The following is a 5,936-nucleotide window of genomic DNA, read 5'->3' as shown; positions in this document are numbered from 1 at the left end:
GCATAGGAAAGATTTCATGTATTATGTAATTTCTTAACAAAAGACTTAGTAGATCATTTGATGGGTATACATCAAACAAGCTCTTAGTTCATTAATCTAAAATTTAGTTCAAGTATGATTAGTTCATTTACTTTCTGTGTTCGAATACTCAGATTGTTTGTGCAAAAGTGAGAGAAGGTGATCAACGAATAGTCCGCCTCAAAGAGGGGATCCTAAAGGACGTCACGTTGTGATTGTTGACGATTTAGTGCAATCTGGTGGCACTCTTATCGAATGCCAAGTACAGCAAATGTCTTGAGCATATAATAGTTTTTAATCCTAATTCATTCTCCCCTTGGATTATTTTTTGTCTATTCTAGAAAGTGTTGGCAAAACATGGATCTGCTAGAGTCAGTACTTACGTAACACATGGATTTTTCCCCAACAGGTCCTTCGAACGATATGAACCCAATAATGGAGGTATATTTGTATTTATTCAAAGGTATGTATGCTTGCTTACCATGTTTCTGATTCTGTCGGCTCTGTTTGTTGTGTGGCTTAGGATCGCCCGTGAATGGATTAAGTTATTTCTGGATAACAGATTAATGTCCAGAGACAGTAAAGGAGGTGAATAACAGGCCTCCATTTGAAGTTCTTAGTCTTGCTGCATCTATAGCTGCTATAAACAACTTGTTTTCATCCTGTTTTTGGTTTTAATATTTGGTTCTTTATTTTCAGAGTGATTAACTACTGACTAGTGCAGCTATTAAAATGATTATAACTTGCAGATTTCTACTTTTTTTTTTTTTTTCCCTTTTACGGTGTGTTTGATAACCCTGAAATTGATATTTAAATTGGAATGGGAGGGTCCAATTTTAATTCTTATGTTTGTTAGACACTTTAATATTAAGAATTGAAATTGGAATTAGAATTCTAATGGAATTCAATATAGTGTAATTTGAGAATTTTTAATTTCCATCTTTTTAGGTCGGAATTGTAATTCCAAATTAACACATTTTTCACGTTTTTGACATGTTTAACACGTTTTTCACACATTAAACACATTTAACACGTTTTTAACACGGTTAACACATTTTCACACGTTTTCATGTTTTGGCACGTTTAACACGTTTTTGGCACGTTTAACGCGTTTTTGGCACGTTTAACATGTTTTGACACATTTAACACGTTTTTCACGTCCTTGACACGTTTAACACGTTTTTAACACGTTTGACACGATTTTCACGTTTTTAACACGTTTAACACGTTTTTCACATTTTGACACATTTTGCACATTTTGGCACGTTTAACAAGTTTTTTTTACATATTTGACACGTTTAACACGTTTTCATGTTTTAAGTGTGAAGACGTGTGAAAACATGTTTAAACGTGCCAAAAACGTGTTAAACGTGTTAAACATGTCAAAAACGTGTTAAACATGTCAAAAACGTGTTAAACATGTCAAAAATGTGTTAAACATGTCAAAAACGTATTACACGTGCCAAAAACATGAAAACATATTTAAGAAGTTAACATTTTGAACACATATTTTATTTTACAAACATAGGAATTGGAATTGAATTACAATTTTATCATTTTCCCAAACATAGAAATTGGAATTGAATTACAATTCTATAATGTTTCCAAACATATGAATTGAATTGTAATTCAATGTCAATTCTTATGGAATTGGAATTAGAATTCCAATGACAATGCCAATGCCAATTCCAATTCCAATTCCCCCTCATCAAATACACCCTTAGGGTGAATGAAAACTCTGATACCAAGGAAATAGAAGATGTTATGTAGGTTTTAATGTCCAAAAATCATTTCTCCTTGTAGTGGTAAAGTATTTATCCAAAAATCATTTTTGTCTTTCTCTCCATTTGCATCATTTCAGATTCTAGAAGATAACAAATGGGTTATGTGATATTTTTACAATCTCTATATATAGATATCAAATTTATGTTTCATTAAATCTGTAAAGATTGGTGCAAGGTTTAAAGATTTTGTTTGGTTGTTAAGGATAAAAAAATGTATATATGTTGCATGAAGTTTAAAATGTATAGACAGGTGTAAAGTAATGACATATAAGTGCACAACAAAACTAGATTTTGAACCCATTTTATTTGTAAAATTATATATATATATATATATATATATATATATATATATATATATATATATATATATATATATATGTGAATAATGATTTGGGGGCGAAAGTTGGGCTACGATCGTAGAGTGAATCTACGTGCATTGCCATGCTGGAATTTTTCAATTTTAAAAAAAAATCATACAAGCATGCATTAATGCACGCGACTCTTCGTCTCCATAGCCTTAATCTCAATCATTCACTAACCACATTTCCTCTCTCTCACTACTTTCTCTTCTCTAAAACCCTAGTCGTCGCCGTCAGTTCTTCTTTGTCTCACCGTGAAAGCCCTCAGCTCTTTCATCAAATCTCTTCTTGTCGTCAGTTGTTCTCTATCTCACCGTGGAAGCCCCTTACCGTCTATTCTTTCGCCTCCTCGCCTCCTCTTGTATTCTTGTTGATTCTTCAATATAAAATATCTTCTTGTTGTCTATATTTTTACCGTCTAACATCAACATCAATGGATTCTCCCCCTAATATCAACATCACCTCTATCGTTCCCCCTTCCGACATTGTCATATTCGATGGAAACCTCAACACCACCGTTGTAACGAAAGAGGAAGACCAAATGTTTAAGTGATATATATATATATATATATATATGGAGCTTAAGTGGTAGATATCTTGAGTGCATTACTTAGTTATATTTTTTGTTTGCATGCAAATTTTTCTTTCGATTGTTAGTCATCACCATTTTTACTTCGTTGTTTTCAACCTCATTCGAAACAATGAGAAATATATATATACAAAGTGGATGTCATAGACAATCGTTGTCTCCCAAAAGGTATAACATTTGAAAATAAGTACGAAAAACTTAACCTTACTATCGAGCAATTTATCCACTTTCTTCGTTCAAAGGGTATACCATTGTCGACATTCTCCCCACATCAAAGCCTGCATTGCTGAAATTGTAGTGGTAGGATACTAAAAACGCAACTGATTGTGGAATTTTTACCATGAGGTACATGAAGACTTACAATGGAGAATCGAAAGATTGGAATTTATGGGCGAATCCGAAAGATGCTGCCAATAATATGCATTGTTTGAGGATTCGTTACATCACCAAATTGTTAAAATCCCCCTCAACACCCATGACAATGAACGAGCCATTTTGAATTTATATCTTCCAAGTTCTAGTTAAACTATTTAGAATGTTTATCCATTAGTTTGAAATATTTATATATTTGTTTATAATATTTATTCAATATTTAGAATGTTTATAACCGTGTATTTATCAAATATAATAGTGTATTAAGCTCAATATATTCGTGTATTGAACTCAATATAACGTTGTATTGAGCTCAATATAACTGTGTATTGAACTCAATATAAATGTGTATTGAACTCAATATAACGTTGTATTGAGCTCAATAAAACTATATATTGAGGTCAATATAAATGTGTATTGAGCTCAATATAAAGGTGTATTGAGCTCAATATAACTGTGTATTGAGCTCAATATAATGCTGCATTATGCTCAGTATAACGCTGAAAGAAGCTCAATATAACGCTGAATTATGCTCAGTATAACATTGAATTATATTCAGTATAACGCTGAAATAATCTTAATATAACGTTAAAATAAGCTCAATATAATGCCAAAATAAGTTCAATATAACGTTGAAATAAGTATAACTGATATAACATAAACACATGATAACATAACTACAATAATGTGGTAAAAGAGAATTGAGTGGAGACTATTGTTTGTGGTATCATAGTCGGATCATTTATTTGTGTAGAGATTATTGTTTGTGGTATAGTAGCTGAGCCATTAAATTGTTGAGCATCTGTTGGTTCATCCCACATTTGTTTTCTATAACAAAATTTAAGGAGGCAATTAGCTAAATATAACAAGGCAATACGCTCAATACACAATGAATTCTATATAACGAGACAATCAGATCAATATAATGAAGAAACAAGCACAATATAACGAGTCAATTAGCTAAATATAATGAGGCAATACACTCAATATAACTAGACAATGAGCTCTCTATATAATGAGGCAATCAACTCAATATAACGAATCGACAAACACAATATAACGAGTCAATTAGCTAAATATAATGAGATAATACACTCAATATAACTAGGCAATGAGTTCTATATAACGAGGCAATGCGCTCACTAGAACTAATCAACTAGCACAATATAACGAGTCAATGAGGCAAAAACTAACTTTTATATAAGTTCTATTGTGCTCAATATATCCGTGTATTTAACTCAATATAAAGGTGTATTGAGCTTAATATAAAGGTGTATTGAGCTCAATATATCCTTATATTGAACTCAATATATCCGTGTATTGAACTCAATATATTCGTGTATTGAGATCAATAACTGTGTCAATATAAGTTGTATTGATCAAAAGATAACTACGCCGAGTAGAAGATAACGATGAAAGAAACACACTATCAAAATATATTAGTTATTTGGAGTTATCTGATCACCGTTGATAGAGTTCTCCGGAGTAGCCACTGCCGATATGTAATTAGATGGAGTTATATCTCGGCAACCGTCGATAGGGTTCTCCTGAATATGTTTTAGGGTTTGTAATAAGAAAGTGGTCGTCGTCGCAAAGATAGAGAAATTAAGAGATAGAAGTTTTTACTTTTTTATTTTTATTTTATTTTTATATAATTTTTGTTACAGCGTGGCAAAATCCTCTCGATAGCCACAGAGGATTCACTGTATGCTCGGAGGCCCAGCATCAGCCTCGTTATCACTACTCAAATATATATATATATCCATAAACTCACGGATTGATGTTCCTAATTCTTTTTACATTGATGTTTTTGATATTATACTTGATTAATTCATTCTTTAAAATGATTAGAAGTTATATTTTGAGTATTTTTTATATTGTATATAAATCAATTTTATACATTAGGATAATTTATATTTATATTAATTTATTTTTATATGGTTTTATCAAGGTTATGTGAAAAAGATTTTTACCTATCTCATTTATTGTTATCTATATCATTTAGATTTTATGCTTTTTTGGTTATAAATGAAATTTAATGAGATTCGTTTTAATTAATTTATTAACACTTAATTTATTCCAATTATTTATTTATATTTATTTATAAATGCATCAGTTTAACATTTATCTGTTATTATAAAATTATTAACATGTCAAAAAAATAAAATAAAAATAAATAAAATATTGTTGTAACCACTAAAAATTTAGTTACCTAATTTATAATATTAAAATAAAAATTTTAATTTATTTTTAAATAAATAAAATTAAAATAATTAAACCCATCCAAACCCAATTAAAATATTAATTACGATTAATCATTTTGATAATTAAATCTAATTAATTAAGAGTTAATGTCAAAACAAAAAATAAAATTATTTAGGATAAAGGTTTTACTCATATTATCCTAAAATAATTTTAGAAAAATCAAGGGAACAAAAATAAATAATTTAGAATAAAATGTGATACTCATTTCATCTTCAAAAATTATGTATTTAATCCTAAATATACAAACAAATAACATAAATTGGTAAATTATTTACCATATTTATTTTGATATTCTATATATTTAAAAAGATCAAAATTAAAACCAAAAAGGGTAAAAGAAAAATTAATTTCAAACAAGCACTTAATTATTTAATTAAAATAATATATTTAGGATTCGGCTGCAGCAATGACCATAGTCATCAGATATGCACTAGATTATCATCCAACGCTCACAAGCTGACCGCGTACCCCGCTACAACGGAGGGAACGCGCGCATGTTCCACACCCGATTAACTAACATAGACGTTAGCTCTGTCAGATAGAACATGA

This window comes from Impatiens glandulifera, chromosome 1 (assembly GCF_907164915.1).
Source record: "Impatiens glandulifera chromosome 1, dImpGla2.1, whole genome shotgun sequence".
In the NCBI taxonomy this organism is placed as follows: domain Eukaryota; kingdom Viridiplantae; phylum Streptophyta; class Magnoliopsida; order Ericales; family Balsaminaceae; genus Impatiens; species Impatiens glandulifera.
The sequence above is the reverse complement of the archived record's forward strand: the minus strand, read 5'-3'. Positions refer to the sequence as shown.